Below are 27,351 nucleotides of genomic sequence, written 5' to 3' on the forward strand. Positions count from 1 at the left end.
TGCTACAGAGCTGGTAAACAAACGACACTTGGTGGTAACTGAGGACTGCTGTCTCAATCCAGGTAGTCTCAGTGAGTTACTGCTAGGTGCTAAACTTAGATATGTAATTAAGCTAGTAAAAGAAGAGTCAAAGCACTCTGTTTTGTGCCAATCATAAGAGGCTGTTTTCTAGTTTTATAAATATTTAGATCTGGAAAGGACCTTAGCCCAAAGTAGAGCTAAGGAGACAGCTGTGCTGCATGGAAACCATCAGAGGAGGCTCAGGCTGACTTGAGCAGCACCACGGAGAGCTCCTAGAAATTCCATTGTTATGATTTCTAATTTTCTGCTTTCCAGGTTTGATTTTCTCTAGTCATCACTGCCTTTAAAGTAAGTCCATCTACTTTTAGAATAGGTCACAATCCCTGCTGAAGTAGAGTTTTTTTTTTTTCCTTCATTATCCTGAATACCATAGTTTATTTGTTTGAGTTAAGGCTAAATTTTTTATGCAGCTCAAGGTTCTCCTTGTAAGATGTTTCCTTTGTTATTTAGCTCCTGTTTTGGGATTTGTTTACTGGAAGCTCATGTATCAGCATTGCCTTCCCTTTTCTTTCTTCTTGGAGGCTTCCCACATATTTTTATAACCTAATTTTAAGAATCTGAGCCATTCTTAAGTTGGATTCATGATAAGAGAAGTGACACTGTAAGTTGTTTTTATCATGAGCCCAGGTAAGGAAGAAAGAGATCATTTTCTTTCACTCAAGCAAACTGTTCGGAAAGTCATGTTTGATTATCTGCTCTCTTTATAGAGTTGTTTGGAGAGCAATTATAGAGTATATAGTTAAAAGCAAAATTGTCTCCTCCTGATACTTGGTAGAATAGGTCAGACTTTAGAATCAGGTATTCCTGGACTTAAATCTTGCCTCTGCCACATCCAGATTTCAATTTCAGATAGACTGCTTAACTGATCTCAGTATTTGTTATCACATCTTTAAATATGGGATTAATACATTCCATCTGGTATGAGGATCAAGCAAGATATCATATATGAGAGAGATTGGCATGATACCTTGTCAGAGAAGGCACTTGGTTAAATCATTTCAGTCCATGAATTTCTTCCTTGCCCTGTGCTCCAGAAGAGAATCTAAGCAAAATTACATAAAAGGAAGATTACTCCTTTAGACTGGAGTATGATTTTTACATAGAGTAATTAAGCAGCCTACCTTGACAGATTATACAAAACTGACCAACTGAAGTCATGTGGGAAGAACCCCCCTACACACCATTTCTTGCAAAAGACATACATACCTTTTAACAGTTTTCTCGTAGAAGTTTATAGCCCCTGCCTTTGTCCTTCTTGGCTGTAAACATGTTATGATTGTGATAAGTCTTGGTGCTTTATGCACATGGATCTCATTAGTTTATTCTTAGGATGTAAGACTCTTGAGATTTTCACTCTTGGAAATATCACAAATATTTTCTGCTGAAACCACATGAAGAGACTTGTATAGATATGATTAATACACGTCTCTCCTCACTGTTCTCAGCCATATAGTAAGCTCCCCAAAGGCAAAAGTGACATTTAGTTCAGTTAAATAACTCACAAGCTGGCTGGCAAGGAGGATCATATCACTGGTTTTGGGTGGACTAAAGGCATATTGTAGAACTGCAGCTCTTGAAACTTTCACCTGTGGTGAAGTAGGTTGGGGTAATTTTGGGAGAGCATACTTTGGAGGGTGTAACATCTCAGGTATTTGAGAGATTCAGGGGAAGTGGTGATCAAAAGAACTCTAGGGAGAAGAGAAATTAGAGAATTAGAGAAAGTCACTAAAAGGACTTTGTGACCAATAGGGATGGTAGGATTTAGAAATAATACTGGCCAGGTGATGGCATTGAAACATCAGAAGTGTATTGAGAGCAATTATTACAATGAGTAGCAGGGCTAGAGTGGCAGTCATAAGGGCCTGCCCTTTGGGGATATGGTGTTCTTATGGAAAAGATAGATGAGAAGACAATAAGTGTTGCTTAAAATATTCAGCTAAAACAAATGAAAAGAAATGAAGACAGCTATCCCAATGTAAGGTTAGGATACCATGTCTAGTTTCCTGACCTGAGCCAGTTCTCAGGCTCAGAATCCATGACCAGAAGTAGAATATGGATCCTCATAAAGAAGGACCCTGCAACACCAAGTTGTTTCTACTGTGGATGATCTATCAAGTCTTGAGAGTAATGTTTGCAAAGAGTTTGTAATAAAATGGGCAACAGTTATGTATAATGTTAAATAAAATATATATGATCTAAACAAATGTAAAATATGATCACATTTATATTAATGTGTTAAAAAAGAAGAAAATGTATTGGAATGTAGACAATTATTACATGAGAGTGATAGGACTATAGTAAATTTTTCTTTTTTCTACTTTCTACATTTTATATATTTTACCATTGGGGACATAGTATTTTTATTATAAAATATTTATTTCAAGTAGCCGTGATATACAGTAGACAAAAAAACCCCCACAAATTATTTAACAAATACATATACAATATGCCATCTTAAAAAGGTTAGTTTCTATTTTAAAATAATATCAACGTAGGGTGATGAGTAAATTAATAGAACGAGGCAGCTGCTGCTGCTCGTCTTAAGAAAATTATGCAGTGCTAACACAGAAAGCTTATGATGGGTCACGTTTGGGGACAAAACAATCTGCAGCAAGATTTCAGGGAAGCCGAGTCAGTGGAAATGTAAATATGCTTTGTAGTAAAAGATCAGACATGTTTAAAAAACCATGTTTTATGAAGTTACTAGGCTGGTATATAATGGGAAACATTATACCAATATACCTGGCAGGTATTAACTAGTTTTTGATAGGAAGAAGGAAAGAAATTGAATTTCAACAGCTATCAATCAGACTTACTTTAAAAAAAAATTCATACAAATCTGAATAAGATAGCCAGAGATGAATTAAAAGACAAAAAAGTGGACAGAAATTACACCTTATAAAGACAATCATGCTTTTTTTTAAGATTTTATTTATTTATTCGACAGAGAGAGATCACAAGCAGGCAGAGAGAGAGAGAGAGAGAGGAGGAAGCAGGCTCCCCACTGAACAGAAAGCCCAATGCGGGACTCGATCCCAGAACTCTGGAATCATGGCCTGACTCGAAGGCAGAGGCTTTAACCCACTGAGCCACCCAAGCACCCCAGCACAATCATGCTTTTTAAAGAATACATGCTATTTCTGACTGTCAGTTATATCCTTAAGTAATTAAAATCAATTAAATAAATGGCAAAATAAATTTTACAGACAGAAATTGTTTAACATTTTAGAGGATGGCATTATGTTGTATGACTAAAAATGCTATAAAGGTTTTATGGAAGAGTTGAAAATTGAGCTAGATAATCAAGGATGGCACGATACGGGTATGTAGGGAGACATAAGGAAAGAAACAGCAGAGCTAAGGTTTGGAGGTGAAAATGCTTAGATAGCATTTAGACTATGTAATAAGTCTAGGCAGTCTGATGTAAAGGGTTGATACAAGGTAGGCAAGAAGGGTAAGCTGAAGGAATCTGGTAGGTTAGGACCAAAATAGGAAGGAGTTTGAATTTAAACTGTATTTTATGAAGAACAGAGAATCGATGAGTATTATGAAGAAAACAAATCACGAAAAACGGCCAATACAAAAATTAATGTGACATCATTCCATTTGTTCATGATTCCACTGTACAAATGTCTATTGTGTGGGGTGATTTTAAAGAAATCATTTGGAAAAGTGGGAATTTAGGAGACTTTTGTAGTAATCCAGCCCAGAGATGCTGGAAGTCCCCTATAGTGCAGGCCAAGTAATAATGGAAAAGAAGGGGACGTACTTTTTGTCTATGTCCTTTCTTAGCCAGCTTTCCTTCCTGTCCTTATTTAAATCTTCTTTCTTGCCTTGGTTATCTCAAAAAACAAATGAGTGGCCCTGAGTCCAACTTGTACCTGTTCAATCCCTCCTTGACATAATGATTACAGTTTTCTTCCTAAAACATGATCTTACACAGTCTGATGTGTATGTGTATTTGTATGCTTTAAATATTTAAGGGTTACAGGTATGTAGTTGGTTTTTTTTTTTTCCCTATAGACTCCCTAGGCTAATACTAAGTGCAGTTGAATGTATACCTGAGTCTTCAAATATCAGAGAGCTTCCTAATGCGATCTTTCTTATCTAATAGGGATGTGATTTCCTGCCATTTTATGTGATTCTTTATTGGGCTGTTAGCTATTCTACACAAATCTAAATCAGTTTTAATAGGTGCACAACACAGGAGCAAATACTATGTCAGATGCTGTAATGAAAAGCTTAGCATGGACATGTCTAGAATTTTAGAATCTTAGCAATTTAAAGGAACTTAAAAATCACACAGGCCATCTTACATAAGAATTACTTCTGTGGTAGTCCTAAGAGATGATTATGCAACTTATGTTTATACACATTCAAAGCCTGCTAGTGCAGTTTCTTACAAGACAGACCTTGTCATTTGGCACCAAAGCTTTTTCTTAAATTCAGCTAAAATGTGCCTCTGAATCTTGTACTTTATACCACCTCTTGTAACAACTCTTGAACACAGGATTAATCCCACTTTACCTAATACACTATCTTTTACATAAAAATATTTCAAAAGCATAGAATGTGTGTTCCTTTGAACATTAGAAGTGATCTGATATTTTCTATTTTATAATTTCCTTCTCCAAATACATATCACCTGTTCTTCCATCCTTTCATGACATAGTCTCTGAATTGACATTCTGGTTGACTACTAAACTCAAAAAATTTTGTTAGTTTATCCCTGAGTAAAAGTATAATTATTCCACATGTATTTTGATCAGTTGGGCAGATATTTCCCACTATTGGAAAATATTATATTTTATATTTTAATATATATTATTATATCATATTATATCATCTTAATATATATTATTTCTTTTACTTAATATATTACTACATAGGCAGTTGATCTGTAAAAGTGCAAAAAGAACATGGCAATTATATCTTACTTAGGGAAAAGATTGAGAAAAGAGATATCCACAAAAGGTCCTAGAAGGATTTTGAAAGGAGGAAAATGCATTGTTAAAAATATTATAGGGGCACCTGGGAGGCTCAGTCGATTAAGTGTCCACTTTCAGTTCAGGTCATGATTCTGGGGTCCTGGGATCAAGTCCCCTGCTCAGCGGGGAGTCTGCTTCTCCCTCTGTCCCTCCACTCCCTGCCCCCTGTTTGTGCTCTCTCTCTCACTTTCTCTCTGTCTGAAATAAATAAATAAAATCTTAAAACATTTGGATATTAGCAAGTAGGTTAATTTAGTCAGATCTCTACATTCCTGAAGAAGTAAAATAGGGAATAAGATTGCCAAAGTTAGTTAATACTTAATAGTAGAAGGTCACAAATGCCACTGTTAAGTTTTTGAGTTTTTTCTGTAGGTGATCAGTCAAGTTTCAACTTGACAGGGTAAGTCTATTTTGATAGATAAGCCTAGTGGTTCTGTGATAAAGGATGGATTAAACAGAAGGAAACATGTTGCAACATGTTGTTGGTTCATGCTAAGCATAGTGTCAACCGTAAATCTAAGCATGGTGTCAACCGTAATTCTAACAAATACTTACTGATGATGAATTCATAGGTAGCAAGGAAGCAGTGTATTAAAACACAAGATTGATGAGGCAGTTTTTGTCAAAAGCCCTGTAAGAATTGTTCCCATGAGTCATCTTACATGGAGAATGCTGTTTGACCTGAAGATAGATCACCCTCACTTAGAGAAATGCTCATAACCTCCGCACACTGGACAGGTAGCAAGCCATTCGGAGAGCATGGAGCTCTGTCAAAGCCCTGCAGATGCTCACTGTCTAAAAAGGCAGGAAGTTACATTTATCTCTATCACAGGGTTGTCTTATAATATCCCAATGTCTCCTTTCATATTATTTTTTCTTAGTTCTTTGAAACAGGTTTTTAAATAGGGTGTTAATAAAAGCGTGTAAATTTAGTTCTTTTCTTGTTCAATGCTATCTGTGACTGATCTTTGATCTCGTGGTCCTATGGAGCTTTAATAAGAGACAGGTGAGAGGCAGGATTCTTGAATCCATTGTGTAATGTTTAATCTTCAGTGGAGTCCCAGTTATCCAAGAATCTTGTCTCATATTCTGTTTGAATATTCTCAAAGCTCTAGCAGTAAGTAGTAGGAATGAGTCACTTTGATGTCAAGCTTTAGGTCACCTGAAACTATGTGTTGTTCAGACTCATATATGAATGCATGGAGATTGTTCACTTCCTGCTGGCTAAGCGTAAAGGTTGCCCCTATCTTCAGTAACATCTTTTTCCAGAGGCACTTCATACTGTCTCTTTCCATAGCTCCAAACTGAACTTTGGTGTCCAGGTAATACTGGAGTGGAACCAAGCTGTGCAGATCCAAATGACAGCACAGACTTCCTTCTTCTTGTTAGTATCTGAAACTCAAACTACTTCTGCCAAACCACATGGAATAAATCCTAGGGCCTCGCATGCTGCTTTATTTGCTACGTGCTAGGATGAAGTAGAAGTAATTTTATAAGGAGCGTCTTAATCCTGCCTGAAAGGTTATCGTTTAGTATATCAGGAGCAGAGGATGGATACATTTCTGTTGCATTAGGTGTCTCTGTTAAGTCACTTCTCTTTTCTCAAGCCAATGCCAGTTCTAACTCCAGCTCATGTATTTGGTAAAGAATCTGATAAACTTTTAAGTGGCCGTTTTTAGAAGATTGTCAGGGAGTACAACTCCAAATTCTGATGCTAAATCTCTTGGGGATATATTTGTGCATTTTTTATTACATTAGTTTCATGATTCAGGCTCTTGGTCTTATTTTTCCTTCTTTTATACTTAACTTCACTCAAAAATATTGTACCAGGGGACACCTGGGTGGTGGTTGGTTAAGTGTTCTACTCTTGATCTCAGCTCAGGTCTCGATCTCAGGGTTGTGAGTTCAAGCCTCACAGAAAAAAAAAAAAAAGTATCAGGTAAGATATTTACTTCTTCATAAAAAAATAAAAAACAAGAGCTTATAATTAAAAGTAAAAGACTTTTACCCATTATTTACTGCCTATCTCTTATGGTTTTCTTTTCATAGTATTTACTCATGAAATTTCTTCTGTTCCTTCAAAAAACATTCTCATTTAGCCCTTTCTCTTCTAATTTGTCTAATTGCTTTCTAGTTTTGCTGGAGGGCCGTCACTCTGGATCATTTTTCACTGGACTTATGGTTTAAATCCCCACCATTTCTTGATGAATATCCCTATCCTGCCACCCCTGGTTTTCACACTTATATTGCTTCTGTTTTATTCATTAGACTTTTATCTCCTCCTATTTTAAAAATGCTTTGAAATAATATATGCCATGATAGTTTTTTCTCCACCTCTCTCACTATTTGTAGTTCTCATTTCCTTTTAAAAATATTCACCTTCCATCACTTTCAGTGACGTCTCAGGAGTAAGGGAGACACACACATATATATACATATGCTTGGTCATTTTAAATCGGAAAATTCTCATCTACTTTTTTTTTTCAAAGATTTTATTTTTAAATAATCTCTACACCCAACATAGGGCTCAAACCCACAACTCCAAGATCAAGAGTCACATGCTCCACTGACTGAGCCAGCTAGGTAACTCAGTACTCATCTACTTTCAAATAATTTTATGTGTCCTTATAAGCCACGGAAATCCTCCCTGGTAAAAGAGAGTGCAAAACTTTTATTTCAGCTGAGTGACAAAATCCACAGGTGGTAGGGATGGTGTCTTAATATCACTAAGGGAATGCCAAAAAATGGAGTTTAACACATGTTATCTCATCAATAAAACTTGATTTTCTTCTTTGCCTCAACTAAGAACATGAAAAAGGTGGATGTTGGTTATAGAGTGATTAAAGCCATGTCACTACTGTAAGAGTACATGCCGTATTTTCTTAGGATGATAGTTAGTGCTAGTTTAATATATAAATTTTGATCTCTTTTTCACTTACTAATGAATAAAAACTTACATCGGAGTGGACTAAAAAGAAGATTTGAAACTGTGGTACAGTCCATGCTCACCTTGAGCAGTAATAGCTTGATTAGAGCTTTATTCCTCCGAATCTTTAAGCTTCTTGTTCCCATTTCTCCCAGTTAAAAATGGTGCAGTGACAGTCTGATCCAAGAGACTATGGGCATCTGTAAATCATAAACATTGAAAGTTTATTTGTTGTCTCTTGTTTCTTTATCTTTGTGAGATTTTTTTTTTTTAAAGATTTTATTTATTTATTTGAAAGAATGAGAGAGCACAAGCCTGGCAGGGGGTGGGAGGCAGGCAGAGGGAGACGGAGAAGCAGGCTCACCGCCGAGCTGGGAGCCCTATGTAGGGCTCGATCTTAGGATCCTGAGATCATGACCAGAGCTGAAGGTAGACGCTTTACTGACTGAGTCACTCAGGCACTCTGATGTGAGACTTTTTAAAATTAATTATTCCTTAAAGCTGTGTTTTTTCCTACTAATTTTTTTCAATCTTTGGTTGTATAACTTTGACTTAAGACTGTGGTTTATCTTTTTTGTGTTGGCATATTAACCTTTTAAAAAAATTTTAAGATCTATTTATTGAGAGAGAGAGAGAGCATACACACACAAGTGGAGGGGAGGGGCAGGGGAGAGGAATATGATCTTAAGCAGACTCCCCGCTGAGCACAGAACCTAATATGGGGCTAGATCCCAGGACCCTGAGATCATGACCTGAGATGAAATCAAGAGTTAGACACTTAACTAACTGAGCCACCCAGGTTCCCCTCTTTTTTTGTTTTAAAGGAAACATTTCAAACTAAAATTATTTGGCTCATGAAATTCAAAGATTTAAAATAACAAGCTAATTTTTTAGCATTTTCTGGGTAAGGCATTGTTTCCTTAAAAATCCACTTTTATTTAACGTTAAGAGAAGGAGATAAGGTTATATTTAGAAAATATTTTAAATTTATAAAACTGATGTCATCTAAATAGGCTCTGTGGATTGTACCAATATCAAATTCCTGGATTTGATGGCATATTCCAGTAAAGCATTCCCTTGAGGTAGGTCGGGTAGGGGTGCATGGGATCTCCCTGTTCAGTTTTGCAACTTCCTCTGAGTCTATAAATATTTCAAAATTTAAAAAAAAAATAGTGAATACATAGATACGGATACCTTCTGAATGGTGGAAAAAGTGACCTATTACAGAGTCTGGATCCTACGACCTGCATTGTGCCAATATATAGTAGAAATGGTAAATAATTGTCGAATGAGAATGAAGAGATAATGTCTATCATCTCTTTTGATGAACACCATAGGATAATATTTAGAAAAGCATTTTTTATTTTGAATCATTAAAAGAAGTTGGATTGTTTTTTGCTGTTTCATATTGACTTTGATTATATCTATATGACAGAAAGAATATTAGAGATAAAAGCACAAGTCTTCAAAGTAAAATCCTCTGTTAACATTTATATGTAAAAGAATGTTTTGATGGCTTTACCTAAATTTGGGGATTATTTCTTCAGAGTTACTACATGAATCTTCAAATGGAACTTTCCTTTGGGGACACACACACACACACACACACACACACATGAACATGAATAGAGATAAGACCTGTATTGAAGGAATGGGAAGCAGATGATAGGAGAGAAGGATTATCATCAAGGTTTGATCTAATGGCAAACTATATAGATGGGATTGGGAGAGTATTGAAGATAAAGATTTTGGAGAAAAGAAGTAACTGTGTTTTATCTACAGAATTTCTAGAATCCACCTAAACTGTAACTCACAGGTGAGCCGTGGTCTATTTTAAAAAGTAGAGTGACTTTTTAAAAAGTTATATAAATCAATATAGCAGTCTAAATATGTCACATACTTCAATGTCTAAAATGACATGCATTGCCCTAGTCAGATTCCCATGTTATATAAAGCAGATATTTACCAACTTTGTCACTAGTTCAGAATTATTGTGTTCACTTGGGTTTCAAGGGTGGGTGAAGGCAAGGAATGTAATCTCTTGCTTACACTCATGAACTGCAAGAAGAGGTCAAAGCCAGGGAGCTCTCCTGACCACACAAGTACACATCCACACACAGCAATAGCTGGAAACATTTCTTTATCCAGAAAAATCTGTGTTTCCTTGAGATCTTATGCAACTTTATGGAGCTGGGCTGGAAATTCTGTTGTTTTTTTTTTTTTAATTTGGCTTTATTTTTTTATTCATATGCCATTACTGAGATTATGGAAAGAAAGATTGCAGATGTGTGTGATTGTTCTGATGTGAATACTTGATCAGATAGAGATGCTCGCACATCTTGTTTATACAAATTGGCAGACCAAGGACTAACATGAACTCTCTAATTACATTGCAAGTTTCCAGAAAGAATGGAGACCTTAAGGGCTCGGTACTGCTATGGGGAGACAGTAAAGCAAATCGTTGACATTGCTATTCCAGTGAGGTGCACCATGGGTCAAAGACTTGTCGAGTATTTCTTCCTAAGGTACTTTATTTATAGGAAGACTTTACAATAATGGGAAGGAAATCTTCTAAGGAATAGCTCTCGAGGATTATTATTTGCCAATAAAGCAACAAGGGATAAAGCAAAAGAAAAAAATCTTTTGGAGGCCACATGAATTTCCAGGTGGCTGAATTAGAATATTCTCAAATCAACCAAAATTGGTACTTATCCATAGAATTTTGTGATCAACACAAGAAGAGCAAAGTGAAAACTTTGAGGCATTGACTTAAAAGTTGTTTTTGTAGTTAGAGATACACTCACTAAGTATTTTTGAATTTCGGAGAAGGGATAGTGATCCCAATCTGAACCCTCCCTTCCTTCCTGTTGTAAAACTAACAAGTAATAGAAGGTAAATATTCCAAGATTAGCTGAACTGAGGCATCATTTTCCTTACTCCCAGCCTTGCAGGAGTGTTCAGAGACTGAAGGGGAATTCCTCATTAGCAGTCATGCAGAGGGGGACTGCCTACACTGTGCGTGAGCCCTAGTCGTGCTATTTTTCATGTGTGCTTCTTTGAAGGACACGTGCCTGAAACATCTTTAGACTCTCTCAAGCTGTCTTCATAATCCACTGCCTCACAACCCATATGGACATGACACAGTCTTGGAAGGCAGTGGTAGAGCTAAAAGTGTTCTGGCAAATGATTGGAAAACATCGTTCTGGCTTCAGTGACCTCTTCTCTCCAACTCCTTACTCAAGCCAGCTCCATGATATTGGTCAGGAACTTAAATTAGGGAGAAAATGTGTATTATTATTGTTTTAATAGTATACAGATTACTGTAACCTTTCAATGTAGTCATAAATCTTAATTTTTTTGCTCTGTTTCTGCTTTCTATATCTTTACTTCAGTGTGAGCTATCCAAGCTTTTGGATATCTTCACATGGATTACTAATACTGAAATCTCAATATATCAGACTTCCTCTTAAATCTTTTCCTTTTCTTATATCAGTTTCTAGTACAATTAGTGGTGAACTAACCACGATTAAAAAGTAGCAACCTACTTTCAGCCATTCTGCATCCAACCTTTTGTTATGCTGTATCTTCCCCATATTTTTAACATGTGTAACTTATTTTCCTTTTATGGTTTCAGACCTTGATAGGACTCAAATTCGGGCTCTAGTTACATGTATAGTGCTAATAGATTTGACTGCGTGTCTCCATCTTCTTGTAATCAGGTAAAGTAGGACATTTTTGCAAGTGTTCCTCAAACAAACTGGGCAAGTCAAAGCATCAAGTCATCATTTTCTATTTCAAGAATTATGCATCAGAAACACCCATAACCCTTATTCCATCCTTATCTCTAACTGTTCCCTAGTCTAACTCCAGCCCTCCCATCCCTAACCTTCACCACCTCATCCCTGCTGCCTCGTCGTGGGTAGCCATGACAAAAGACCTGGAAGATGGTGGCTCATACCTTACTTGGTCATTTTTAAAAAATTAAACTAAAATTCTAACTGGATTTTTTTTTTTTTTTTAGTTTTTAACCTGAGATAAAATATCTCTACATTAGAGTAGTTGTACTAAAACATAAATATAAAATGTCAGATTTCTATGGCAAACTACATACCCATGCTACACTAATGTTTCAACAATCCAACTATAATAGACAACTCTCTTCTCAAGAATGCCCAATATAACCTTTTGGCAAGATAACTTGGATGGTTCAGGTAGACTCCACAACTGTCTTCTTAGCCATGCTGCCAACATTTCCTCACATTTACCCTCAACTCTTGACAAATACTCCCGGCAACTGTATCTTACAGGTGGCCCTGTCTACCCATCTCTGGTCCTGCTGCTCCTTCTCCCCAGGACACTCTTCATTGCTCCATTGCCTCATCCACAACTACCAGATTTTCACTGATAACCCAAAGTCTATTCCATAGTAGTAGACTATGGAGTACTTTGGGAGTACTTTCATCATGATTCTTATTTTTCTCTTCGGTCTCTGGCATCGTTTCTTTCCTTCAAACCTAACCACACCTTGTGGAAATTATTTTTTTCTTGATTTATGTTACTTACTCTCTTTCCCAGTAGCACATAAATTCCTTCAAGGTAAGACCTCTGCTTCATTCACATCCCCTTTACATTTCCCAGGCTAGAATAATGCTCAGTAAATATTTGCTAAGTTTAATAGATACTTAGAGGGCTATTTTGTGGTATTTATGTTGATTTTTTAAAGCATATGATTTTTTACCATTAGACATATTTACAAGTTTGTGAGTATGTGTGTGCGTGTTCTTGTGTGGTACATGGTCATGTAAGAACATTTGAAAAATGTAAAATATACGAAGCATAAAATAAAAGTCATCTATTATTCAATTACACAGGATTAACCAGGTGAGTATTTTGATATGTTTCTAAATCTTAAATATTCCTTTTTAAAATAAATGAATGTTTTTTCCTGATTTATTGACTTAATATCATATTTTGATTATTTTTTGTCATTAAGAATTCTTTGAAAATACCATTTTAGTTGCTCTTGAACATTATATATTATAAACACATTATTCATTTATTCACTGTTTTGTTAAAGTAACTTTAAATTGATCCCAATGTTTTCCTCATTACAAAATATGTATAAAACGCTGTTATACATAAAATTTTATTCTAATTAATGATGATTTCCTCGTAACTGGTTTCTAGAACTGGCATTAGGGGACAAAAGCAGTATATTTTGAGGTTTCTTCCAGGAATGTTTTACCAATTTATATTCCCTCAACAGAATCTGACGGCTCCTGTCTTGCCAAACCCTTGCAGCATTGAGTTTCATCATTAAAAACAATCTGGTCTAGTTTCACATGCCTGATGTAGGCAGGAGTGTCTTGAAATATCCACTTAAGGATTTCTGCCTAATTCTTTTTATAATTTGCTCTTCTCAATTCCTCCAGCCCGATGTTCTGTGGCTTAACTTGCCTTTGGCAATTTTGAATATGAGATTGTCAGCACTTCTGAATGTGTGTTACTGAGGTAGTTTAGAAGTCTAGTGAGAGACCTAATACATTATTGATACACTGGCTGGGGTAATAGTAAGATTGTCTGCAGTTGACTTACAGATTGGAGCTTGAGGCCTCAAGATACAGGTCACAGAAAATTACTACATATTCTATTTTGATTAGAAGTGGCACAATTTTTTGTTACCCTTGTTTGCATTCATTTTTTTTTTAATTTTATTTTTTATAAACATATAATATATTTTTATCCCCAGGGGTACAGGTCGCATTCATTTTTAATAGAAGAACCTGACTTGGGAACATGACGATGTAAACAATTTTATAAGTTGGTAATTTTTACTTTGGGTTCTCTCCTGCTATTATACTTGACTGAAATTGGTATTTCATGGATGTGAAGAGGTGTGAGAATGGCCTTGTATCGTGTTCTGCAGGCCTTGTGTTAATTGTCTTGCCTCCTGTGTGTACCAGGCACACACCAGCAGCAACTAACTTAAGTAAGCCTTGTGTCTTCGTGTTAAGGCTCTGTGGCTGTGATTTGCTTCAATCTGTTATCAAACTTCTCTGACAGAAAAAGTAGCTGGGGAGAACACCATACTTATTTTGCTCACAAAAGAAAGATCTTCCTGCCTGTTATGTGATGACTAAACATGTTCCAATTAGTTTTCCGGGTTGGTTTTACTTTAAGAAATAGTTTTAGCTAGGGAGAGCTCTTTTGAGGAGGAATATTTTATATAATATCCCTCTAAGCTGCGTCAACACTCAGACATTCCTCTCTCCACACAGAGTTGATGCCATTGAATCACCAGTGTAATTTAAGAGTTTTATCCAGGTGTAGGGATTTCTCTAAACTAATAAACCAGCGTTTGTATTCCAAGGACCCTTGCCGGGTGAGGAGGGTCGTGTTTGAAGCAAAGTTACCCAGCACCAACTGATTAATGGTGGGCACAGGAAAAAATATATAATGATTTGTCTAAAATTAAAGTATACTAGAGACTTTGAGATAGATTAGTCAGTTCTAGCCCACAGACTGCAGAGTCCCTGACCATATAGTCATAGGGGACTCTAGGAGGCTTTCTCTCTATAATATCCCTCTGTTGTATTTAGTAATTCTGTGTTTGTGGCAGGGATTCTTTTGTTGACAGGAATGCATTTATCTTATGAGTAAGTAGATTCATCACTGGAACCTAGAAGCCAAGTGTATGGATTACTTCAATACAAGTGTTCAAAACTAGCAGGAAAAGGAAAAAAAATGGAATAATATTTTCTTTCCTGTGGCATCCGTGTATAACAAGTTATTATGCTGTTATTTACAATATATTTACATGTTATTTACAAGTGATTGTTATGTTTACTTATTTTTTACAAATGACAAATTACTGGTCAAAAAGGAATTGGGGTTATTCTTTGTAGATTTAAACAAACCAACTATACTGTTATTTAAGATTTTATTTTTAAAGATTTTATTTATTGTGTATATATACCACATCTTCTGGAATACTATGCAGCCATCAAAAGAAATGAAATCTTGCCATTTGCGATGACGTGGATGGAACTAGAGGGTATCATGCTTAGCGAAATAAGTCAATTGGAGAAAGACAATTATCATATGATCTCCCTGATATGAGGGAGAAGAGATGCAACATGGGGGGTTAAGGGGGTAGGAGAAGAGTAAATGAAACAAGATGGGATTGGGAGGGAGACAAGAGACAAACCATAAGTGACTCTTAATCTCACAAAACAAACTGAGGGTTGATGGGGGGAGGGGATTGGGGGGGTGGGGTTATGGACATTGGGGAGGGTATGTGCTATGGTGAGTGCTGTGAAATGTGTAAACCTGGAGATTCACAGACCTGTACCCCTTCGGATAAAAATATATGTTTAAAAAAAAACTAAAATTTATAAAGATTTTATTTATTTGTCAGAGAGAGAGAGAGTGAGCACAGGCAGACAGAATGGCAGGCAGAGGCAGAGGGAGAAGCAGACTCCCTGCTTAGCAAGGAGCCCGATGTGGGACTCGATCCCATGACGCCGGGATCATGACCTGAGCCAAAGGCAGCTGCTTAACCAACTGAGCCACCCAGGCATCCCTTATTTAAGATTTTTAAAACAAAATTAAAAATTTAGAAATTATGGTCTATACTAAGATTACAGCAATGATAAGAAGATCACAAAACACTCATTTTCACTTGAGCAGATGATAATCATGTGCTGTCTTGGATGAGGAAAGGGTATCTCCTTGCTTTTCTTTGGGTCTGTGGCTTTTTAAACTGGAGAACCCCTTGACCACCACTGTGTCCTGAGTGACCTGAGAAGATTCCTCCTAGTCTTCTTGAGTGAAAGTTAAGAGTCTCTTAGTCCAAACAATAAATTCTGATTGTAGAATCATGAAAATAATGTAATAAAATCCTTGTATTCAAAATGTTGGTGTGAGACCTGAGCTTCCCACAGCATATATCCACTCACAATTAAAGGTCATGATTATTCAACACCTTAGAATCCTATGGCAGGTTTCCTAGTAATTTGCATTGAGAATGTACAGGCCTTTGATAAGTCCCTCTATGCTTTTTTTCATGCACCCTATAAAGGAGACTATCAGGCAACTTCATTGTACATGGGCATCATTTCTCATTAACTTAAAAATGAAACCAGAGGACACCCTCAGACAAAACTGAAAAAGAGCAAATCTAGCACATCTTTATAAAGGGAACTGAATTTCATAAAAGGACAATGACAGAGCAAAAAAGAATTATTAGGAGTCACAGTGTCATGAAGCCTTCATTAGCTAAATATTGATGTATATAGGAGGATGGGGGGAAATGGCTACTTTTTAAATAGAAATGTCAGAAATGATATATATTTGCCTTTGGGTAGAACACACTCTGTTGACCACCCCTAAGAGAAATACATGTTGACGCACTTATATTCACAATAGACAATTTAAACAATAGTTGACATTTTGCCAAAGGTCTTAGAACAAAAAGATATTGTAAAGTATGTCATGCAAATCTAGGGATATTAATTTTAAATTTAAAAATTTAATCTAGAAAGTTATCTATATTTTAGTACATATTTAGATTAGGATTTTAACATTTGGGAGGGCAAAATCATTTCAAAATATATTCATATCTTAAAAATTTTAAGATATGGTATGATTAAGATATGATATATGATATATGATATTTTAATTCTAAAAAGAATTTTTACCTAGAATGCTACATATTAATGGGAAATTAATGTATACTGTTAGTTACTTTTTTAAATGATCTGTCATGATTAATCCATGTTTCTTAAAACCCTTATTAAAATTAAGATGTAGTTTTCTGAGGAATCATTACAATTTAAGTCTGTAATTTATGTGCATTTTGTTTCATAGATTGCTCATCAAATAGGAAATCTCGCTAAGTGCTTATTTTAAAATACAATGTAATATATCTTTGAAGGCTGACTTGTTTCCTCTAATAAGAATTGATTACTCATTTTTTAACCATTTAATTATTTTTTCTCTTTTCTCAAACTCCCACGTGTTAAGTAAACCTAGAAAATGTTAATAATTATTGTTTCTCTACATATCAGAGCAGTTACCTCTTTTGGTTAAATTTTGTTTCTACACAATTCTCTGCATCTAACCCAGTTCCTTTACTATCTGCTTACCTGGATAGCATGAAGTTTTACCAGGCAGTTAGAAGTTAGGAGGTTGGAGGTGAGGCACCCTCCTGCATTTGTACAATCCCAGTTTAAAACTTAGCTCTGTGGGCACCTGCGTGTTCAGGCAGTTAAGCATCTGCCTTGGACTCAGGTCATGAACCAAGGGTCCTGGAATTAAGCCCCACATTGGGTGTCTTGCTCAGCAGAGAGCCTGCTTCTTCCTCTCCCTCTGCAGGCTGCTGCTCCCCCTGCTTGTGCTCTGTTTCTGTCAAATTAAATAAATAAAATCTTGAAGGGGAAAAAAAAAAAAAAAACCCTTAGCTGTGTACCACATCAAGAGCCTTTGTTTTCAATCTGTTATTTGCCTCCATTTACATACAGTTCATTACCAGTTATGAGGCAGGCATAGAAAAAGACATTCCAATTAGCTGGTCATTAAATAGTTTCCTGGCTGTTCTCTCTCAATTTGGCAAAATACACTAGTTAGAATATTTTGGTAAAAATCCTTGTTTCCCTCCTGAAAGCAATGAAATGACTTGCCTAGGTCTGCCTGCCCAATATTAATGAGGCTACAAATATGGAGTTGCAGCTATAGCTCCATTCTCTTTAGGTCCAGATACTGTACAGAATACTAGAGGTGGGAAATGGAAGCAGACCTTTGGAACTAGGACAAACATGATTTCCTTCAGGAATCTTGATCTTTAAGAAAATAGGTAGGATGGATATACAAATAGCTTACCCAACATTCTAAAAGATAGATATGAGTATACAAATGCTATTATGCCCAAAAGTCATATTTAGGAAAATATGGTGTGGTTAGTATGTCAAGGCACATCAGTTTTTTTCTTTTTTTCCTTGCCTTGCCCCCCCTTCCTTCCTTTATTCCTTCCTTCCTTCCTTTCTTCCTTCCATGTGCTCATTTTCTTTATTAGATTAGCTAAGAGAATCTTTATTAAAATTTTCTGAATTCTCTATTAACAGAACTCTTAATTGAGACTTTCCTACAACTATCCAGAATGTTAAACCTGTATTCTCCACATTGGCAAACTTTCACTGTGTACTCTTCCATTTCCACTCTATTCTCTTCAATATTCTGGGCTGCATTTTAGATCTGTCCTTCCCAGGGATGCCTTCCTCATCTTCCCCCTTTTCCTAACACTTCTCTGTAAAGCAGACCAATCTTAAGTTTCAACATATCTGAAGGATATTGCACTAATATTTGTGCAATCTAAGGAGCTAGTAGTACCGGCTGCTGTAATAGTCACCTTCTACTTTCTATACCTAAGCATACTTTTAGAAAGTGTGATATTATTACATATGTTTTATACCTATGAAGCAATGTAAAAATTATTCTCATAATTCCAGACTTTTATATAGAATTTCATGTCATCTATATAAAGCTTAACTGAAAAAAATTAAAAGCATACCTTAAGATTGCTTTTGTTTCTGGTTGGTAAGGTTATGAGTAACTTTTTTTTTAATACTTTATTTGATATTCAGAATGTCTATAATAATTATGTCCAATATCTATACTAAAATCAGCATAAAAAATAGTGCAATATTTTTAATTTTAGTATAATTTTAGGGATAGAATTATGGAATTAAAAGTGTAATTTCTAGGTGTTATATGCTATGATTTATCATTATATGCACTTTGGCATTGTGCATATAATAGTTGAAATTATATGCTTCAAAAAAGTGCAGTAAAGGTAGAAAAGAAAGATTTAAAAAAAATTAATGGGGATGCCAGTTTGGTGCAGTCCCTTAAGCATCTGACTCTTGGTTTTGGCTAAGGTTGTGATCTCGGGGTCATGATATTATGCCCCGCATTGAATTCTGAGCTCAGTGGGGAGTCTGCCTGGGACTCTCTCTCCCTCTCCCTCTGTAACCACCCTAAAATCAATCAGTCAATCAATCTATCTATCTTTAAAAAGGCTAATGAGTTTAATTTTGAATGAGTGAGTTCCACATACAATTTTTGCCTATGTTTACACTGAGGTCAATTCTTAACAATCTTGATCATTTCAGGAACTCTAGACAGTCTTGTGAAACAAGACCAAAGTTGTATTTCTTTTTAAATTTTTTTTAAGATTTTATTTATTTATTTGACCGACAGAGATCACAAGTAGGCAGAGAGACAGGCAGAGAGAGAGGAGGAGGAAGCAGGCTCCCTGCTGAGCAGAGAGCCGGATATAGGGCTCCATCCCAGGACTCCGGGATCACGACCCGAGCCGAAAGCAGAGGCTTTAACCCACTGAGCCACCCGGGTGCCCCCAAAGTTGTATTTTTAATTCTCATAAAAAAACCTTCATTTTGCTCATTTATGGCTACAAACTGTACTTTGATTGTACCAGAAATTATTTTGATTTATATTGTTCTCAAATCTTACAATTTACTTGTAATAGTATTTTACAATTTTTTTTGTATTTCATCAAAATCAATTAAAGAATTTAACAATATATTAACAATTCATTCTCCAGTTTTTCTTCTTGGATAGCTAGATATCTGAGGCAAACATATTTTTGCTAAAAATATATCAATAACTTACCTATGTACATTTGATACAGATACATATATTTACCTCTCTATAGAGTGCCCACAGTGCCAGTACCTATAGTGTCTATACAGTTTATATGCCAATGAGAAGAAAGTAGAGGCTTTGCTTTGACTGATATCATTTTGTAATAGTTGGCAATAGCAATCAACTTTTAAGGAAACTCACGTATTATGTGAAGGAAATGCTTCCAAATCCGTCTTCTCCCAAAGAAAGATGTTTACTTGAGTGTATGGTCAACAGAGGCTTGGAGAGATGTTGAATTCCACTAGAGCTTTGGCAGGCCAAGTTTCCATTAACTCAATGTTCAGTCAAGAAAATTTGTACATCCAGCAGAAAGTATACCACTCAAGAAGAAAATGAACGGAAGCAGGTGAATTGCCAGAAGTTTTTAGTAGGTAGAAATTCTGTTAACTTTCTTCCACCCATCTTGGCTGTACTCTCACTAATTACAAGGTGCTTCTTACTTCATAATCTCCAATGAAGAATATTGTGGCCAGCAGAGTCAGTGATCAGCGTATTGTATGTTGTATTCTATTCTATTCTATCAAGTTTTCATTTATTTGAGAAGGAGAGAAGGAGAGAGAGGGGGAGTCACAGGAGCAGGGGGGAGGGCAGAGGAAGAGGGAGAAGCAGATTCCTTACTCAGCAGGGGGGCCTGATGAGGGACTTGATCCCAGGACCCTGAGATGACGACCTGAGTCAAAGGCAGTTGCTTATTTGACTGAGCCACACAGACACCCCCGTAAGCTGTTATTTTAATTATTATTTTGTACTATGTAGTGTTTTAGGACCAAACAACGTCTCATTAAACCATTATAAAATTACTTCCATGGTCGTTTCTATGTGTGTAGTGAAAACTGATATTTAATATGGTAGCCCAGTATTTGGAGGTATGCTTAATGATTAACTGCTATGGTTGGCCATTAACAGTCCTAATAAATGTTTCCATTTTGCAGATAAGGAAATTGTGGCTCAGCTTACTTAAATATTTTACTTAAGTGGTAAATACCAGAATCTATTCTATTCAAAAAACATTCATCTAGCTCTGCTCTGGGATACACACACACACACACACACACACACACACACGCTGAAGTTTTTAAAATGTTAGGAATGTAAAAATGAATCACACACGGTCTGGATCTGAGTTCAGTGCACAAAACAGAAATCTCTCTGGATAGCTCAATGACAAATGGATTTTCATTGGAAACATGGGAGGAATTACATTGTCGCTAGGGGACTGTGTCTGCTTTCTTCGTTCTGAGGTCCCAACCCTGCAGATGTGACTCAGAGGTCAAGAAACTGCTGTCTCCACCCTCTCACTACTGCCATCCCAGCAGCCTCTGACCTAGTGATACCTAGATAGTGGAGGGTAGTATCCACATACTGCCATGAACAGTTGTCCCACTGGAGTTTGCATAGCAGCTGCCACTGCAGCAAAAAAAAATATGACTGTTGCCTCCACTTGGTCCTTTAAATCTTGCTCACATGCTTCTAATTGACAGAACTCTCTTATTTAGAAGCCCAGCTGTCAGATTCTTTTGTTTTCACCTTCCATCCCCTGCCCTATTGGTTGGGGCATGAAGTAGGTAGAGATGGATGCAGGCCCAGCACCAACAGACATATAAAACACACAATCAAGCACTTGAAGAGCTCCCAGTTTAATAGTTGAGGTGGACAAATGAAGAGACAATTTCAGGGTCATATGGGCAAGTGCAGTGAGAGACTGAGGCATTGTGCTCATGATGGCAGAGATGGGCTTTCAAGGGAGAATGGGGCATGGAAAAGTGAGAGAAGGGATTGAAAAGAGCTTCCTGGAGATGCTGTCACCTGGAGTAGGTCTTAAAAGATCAACTTTAGAAGACAACAAGAAAAGGGAGGGAAAGACATGCGAGGCACATGGGAGAGAACAGTCAACAAGCTATAAAACCACACATGAACATTAACAGATGTGACAAGGGTACAGGGAAGTTATGTGCCAAGCAGGGGAGAGGACACAGTGGATTTGGGGCCTTACTGTGATCATGAGGGTGAATGTGAAAATATGAAGCTACACAGAGCTAAGGATATAAATGTTGCAGGGCTTGGGGCATGATTAGAGGTGAGAAGATCAGACTTCTGGTTTCCAGTTCTGCTTGTAGGAAGCATGGAAGATGTTACTTTGTCCTAACAACAAACAGCTGGACAGACTGAAAGATCAACAACTCTTCTTAGATTCATAGAGAGGTGAGGTAGCACCTCTGTCACCAAGACTGGAGGGACAGATAGGTGAACGCAGGGAGTCTTGGCTTACTGGAGCAGAGACTCATCAGGGGAAACAGATCTTGGTGGGAACTAATGCTAGGACAGGACATCGTGAATGTTAAATGACAAATTGCTGGAGGCTCGTTGGGAATGGGGCTGAGAGTTAAAAATTCCAGGGGGGGACACCTGGGTGGCTCAGTTGGTTAAGCAGCTGCCTTCGGCTCAGGTCATGATCCCAGCGTCCTGGGATTGAGTCCCACATCGGGCTCCTTGCTCGTCAGGGAGCCTGCTTCTCCCTCTGCCTGCCATTCTGTCTGCCTGTGCTCGCTCTCTCTCCCTCTCTCTCTCTCTCTCTGACAAAAAAAAAAAAAAAAAAAAATCTTAAAAATTCCAGGGGCCCCAGTCATAGAGGGCCCTCCACACTTTTCTGAGATTTACTTCCAGGAGCTGGACCAGGTTTTCAGTAAATATTAGGAAAAAATCCCCTTGTGCTTCTGTCAGAGGGAAAGGAAAAGAAACCATTTCAAAATATGTCAGAGCACTCTGTTGTTGTTGTTTTCTCCAAGTTTTTATTTAAATTCCACTTAGTGCACATACAGTGTATTATGAGTTTCACATATAGAATTCAGTAATTCAACACTTATATACAACACTTGGTGCTCATCACAAGTGCCCTCCTCTGATCTTAACAGGGTCTGCCCTCAGGAGAAAGTTAACCAGAGCCTAATTTGAGGGGGTATTTTTAGAAACTGGCCTGGGGGTAGGAAGGTACCCAATTCTAGCCTTCCACATAGGAAAAGAGAAATACCCAACTCTAGGCTACCTGCCTCACCTAAGGGAAGAGAAGAAACTGAGAAACTCTTGGGAGTTCACAGTCCAGAGGCACTGACTCACTAGCAGACTAAGACCTCATCACAGGACTGTGGAACACTTCCCTCCCACCACGCCTCACCAACGCATTACAGTTGGCTGACTTAACAGCAGTTCCTTTTATCTGGTACATGATGTCTGGCTATCAAGAAGCAAATTATAAAGCATACTAGAAAAAATAAAAAAACACAACTTAAAGAGACAGAGCAAGCATCAGAACCAGACACGGCAGGAATGTTGGAATTATCAGACTAGGGACTTTAAACAACTTTGATCGATAGGCTAAATGCTCTAATGGGTAAAGTAGACAACATGCAAAAACAGATGGACAGTATAAGCAGAGAGATGGAAAGTCTAAGAAAGAAGAAAAAATACCTAGAGATCAGAAACACTGTAACAGAAACGATGCCTTTGGTGGACTTATTAGTAGACTGGGCTTGACTAAAGAAAGAATTTCTAAGCTTAAGAATATATCAATAAAAACCTCCAAAACTGAAAAAAAGAAAGAACACTGAATAAAAAAGCTGGAACAGAGTATCCAAGGACCTTGATGGCTACAGAAGGCATAACGTGCGAGTCATTATAGTACCACAAGGAGACGAGAAAGGAAGGAAAGACGGGCAATCACGGTGAGAAGGAGGGAATCAAGGGTTATATTGTCCTTGTTTTGGACTTTGATGCCTGAGAGGTGGTCCCGAATCCGAATTTTAACATAGATGAATTTCACTGCAAAGTCAGGTGTTTCCCTTCTCTTTTGTCCTCTCTCAACTGTTTTTTGGTGCTGATCACGTCCTTCCTTATGTAAAGATATACCCAAGAAAGCCCATGAACTCATATGTAAGTTTTGTGTGTATGTGTGCATGTACATTTTTTTATAAAGGTGCATGAGCTCCATGCGATTGTCGGTTTAAAAATACTGAGCTAAGACATTTAGCTTCACAACTTGATAGCTGATGTTTATTCACTTTTGTTCTAGAGATTAAATGCCCATTCGGGAGAGCGTATTTTATTTTTTATTTTTTTTTAAAGATTTTATTTATTTATTTGACAGACAGAGATCACAAGTAGGCAGAGAGGCAGGCAGAGAGAGAGGAGGAAGCAGGCTCCCCGCAGAGCAGAGAGCCCAATGCGGGACTCGATCCCAGGACCCTGAGATCATGACCTGAGCTGAAGGCAGCGGCTTAACCCACTGAGCCACCCAGGCACCCCGGGAGAGCGTATTTTAAAAGCATTCCAGGGACACCTGGGTGGCTCAGTGGGTTAAGCCTCTGCCTTCGGCTCAGGTCATGATCTCAGGGTCCTGGGAAAGAGCCCTGCATCAGGCCCTCTGCTCAGAAGGGAGCCTGCTTCCCTCTCTCTCTGCCTGCCTCTCTCTCTGCCTGCCTCTCTGCCTACTTGTGCTCTCTCTCTCTGTCAAATAAATAAATGAAAACCTTAAAAAAAAAAAAAAGCATTCCAAGTAGTTCTGCTTCAGGTAGTGCAGTAGGTTAAAAATTCTTGAAGATCTTCCTGCCATGAAACACAGAGGTGTTAGATAAATCACAACAAAAATATTTTCACATCCTTTGCTAAACTCTAGGGAGCATGAGAGAAGTCACCACCCCTCACCCGCCCCTGAACTATGAGGCAAGAACACTAAGTCTTCTGGAAAAACAAAACAAAACAAAAACCAGGAGAATTAAGTGAAGCCAGGTGGTTCTGGAGGCAAGTGTTGACTGCGGGAACCTGCCACTTTCGAGGGTAATGATTGCCTAAGGCCTGGGGTGGGCAGAAGCCAAGATGAGGCTTGCCTCAGCTGAGACTAAGGGCAAATGGGGACTAAATGTGAGACTCTGCATTCCTCCAGGGAAGATTTGTGCTAGGAAAATCCCTGCTGGCTAGGAAACCTTTAAATAAACCTCTCCTTCTCTCCCATAAGTGGGTAGAAAAATAATAGTAATAATAATATTGGTAATTAATAATAATATTGTTATTAATAATAATAATAGTCTCCTCTGATAATCTGAGACCATAATTTTCTCATGTGAGTTTGAGATTTGAATATGCACTGTACTATCAGAGGAATCCCAAAATGGGAAATTACATTAAAGCCAAACCAGATTGATAGCTGGTAGGAGTAGGAGTAGGAGCTAGTAGGAGCTGATACAGACCTTATCTGGAGCAAGGCATCTTCAAGCCACCTACTTCACAATTCCCAATGATTAATATCAGCCACATATGAGTTCACCATAGACAAGATACTGTAAGCAAGATCAGCAGATACAGTAACCAAATTCAGGCACTCAAGGACTAAGAAAATACCTATGTATTAAATAGTTATATTATTAAATAATGTTATTAATGATGTAATTAAAATAAGCAAAGACAAAGTAACTAGGGAATTAAAGTTACATGAAAATCTATCTCAACCCATACATTGGCAAAAATTAAACAGATTGACAATACCAAGTGCAGTATGTGGAAGAGTTGGAACCTTCCTTATTGCTGGGGGGAGGAGGGGTGGAAATTGATATAATCCCTGTTACCAATCATGTAAAGTTGAAGTATGTACACTCTATGACTCAACGTTAACACTTTAGAGATACACGCCACACAAACCCTCGAACATGCCCGAGAGACATGTACAAGATGAAGTCTACACAGCAGCAGGGCTGGTGATGGCAAAGCAGACCAAATATTTGGAAAACAATATGCACTGACAAGAGAAAATAAATTATGATGTACTGTACAATAGTAGACTATATACAAACGTGACAATGAACTACAGCTGCGCATGTATAAAACTCAAATATGAGGAGCCTCAAAATCAATGTAATGTGACAACAGAAGAATACATTCATTACGGTGACATATTTAAAAAGTGTAAGTACTTAGAAAAACCTAACTATATTTTAGAGATGTTTGTATGTATACATACAATTCTTTGACAGAGAAAAAATTATAAAATATAAAAATAAATAAAATATACAAAATTATGAAAGAAATTATAAAAATATAATATAAATTTATAATATTACCAAAGTAAAAGCAAGAAAATTACAATATGAAATTTTAAAATGTGGGAGAGGGTCAGAGAATATGAATACAGTGAACTTTAAGGTTACTAACCATGTCTAGTTCTTAAGCTGAATGGAGGGCACTTGCATGTTTATCTTAGCATTCTTTAAATTGTATATACGTTATTCTCTCTTTATGTATAAAAATGTCATGACTTAAAAAAAAATATTATGTCTGTATTTCTAGCTGATTCATTTCTATTATTCTAACAACTTCTTGAGGAATGAAAAGTACGTGTTTATTAAGGAAGTAAGGCACTGACATAAAAGGAGACATATTTTACCTTCAGTTATTCTAATGTATTTATTTATTTATTTATTTAAGTTCTGTTATCTTTTATGGTGTGTTACTCCCAGAGATAGAAATTGCTTTGCAAAGAGAAGCGCTTATTAGCTCTGAAAATGAACATAGAAAACCATGAATTAATTATTAATGCTCCTAAGTGTCCCCCCAAAACTAGAACACTTTAATGGGATTATACCATGCATGTTTTTGACTAGACAATCTAATATAAGAAAAAATTTAGGGGCGCCTGGGTGGCTTAGTCATTAAGTGTCTGCCTTTGGCTCTTCAGGCTTCTTGCTCAGCAGGAAGCCTGCCTCTCCCTCTCCCACTCAGCCTGCTTGTCTTCCCTCTCTCACTGTATCTCTTTGTATCAAATACATAAAATCTTAAAAAAAAGGAAAGAAAGAAAGAAAGATAAAGTCTAAATTTAGAAAATGCATCTATGATTATTTTAGTTCCTTTGTTTTTCCTTTGTTCCCATTCATGCTCTGAATAGAATCCAAAAGAATTCCAGTTATTGTGATAACTTGAGAGATGCTTCTAGTGATATAGTTTGTTTTTAATAAGACTTTTGTAGTCAGTTCAGTGTGGGGTTTTGAACTAGTAGCAGGAATCAGTCCATTTATGTGGAATCCGTAGCATACTCAAGTGAGGTCAGATGTTGCAATTCATTCAGTTAAGGATTTCCTTCGTATTACGGAGTGAAGTGGGATGTACCTGTTTAGTCGCACAGAAAGAAAACACCTCTCTAAATCACTTCACATGCAAAACTTACACAAGTGAGCTCTTGCTGAAGAGGGGGTTGGCTTTACAATAGGCCCAATTTCTTCCTGTGGGGTGCGCTATGAGGGTGTTGACTTAATATAACCTAGCAAAATGCATCCCCACACTTCTTACGCTACAACACTAAGCTTTGATTTTGTTTTCACATATTTCCTGCCCTTTTCTATGGCTGAAATAAGGGAAGGAGAATGTTTATAATGAAGTCGGTAAGATAGAATAAAGTGAGTTTTCTTTTTTAAAGATCTTATTTATCCATTTTGAGAGAGAGAAAGACTGAGAGAGAGCATGAGCAGGGGGAAAGGCAGAATGAGAGGGGGAAGCAGACTCCTCACAGAGCCGGGAGCCCAACATGGGACTCAATCCCAGAATCTGGAACTCATAACCTGAGCTGAAGGCAGATGCTTAACCACCTGAGCCACC

The 27,351-nt window shown here is 37.2% G+C and overlaps 1 protein-coding gene across 2 annotated transcripts in view; it reads left to right on the forward strand.

The window, feature by feature from the left end:
* CLVS2 (clavesin 2) overlaps positions 1-27,351 on the forward strand; it is an 83,836-nt gene that overhangs the window by 24,231 nt on the left and 32,254 nt on the right. The window lies entirely within an intron of this gene.

The sequence above is a fragment of the Lutra lutra genome, chromosome 6, assembly GCF_902655055.1.
Source record: "Lutra lutra chromosome 6, mLutLut1.2, whole genome shotgun sequence".
Taxonomy (NCBI): domain Eukaryota; kingdom Metazoa; phylum Chordata; class Mammalia; order Carnivora; family Mustelidae; genus Lutra; species Lutra lutra.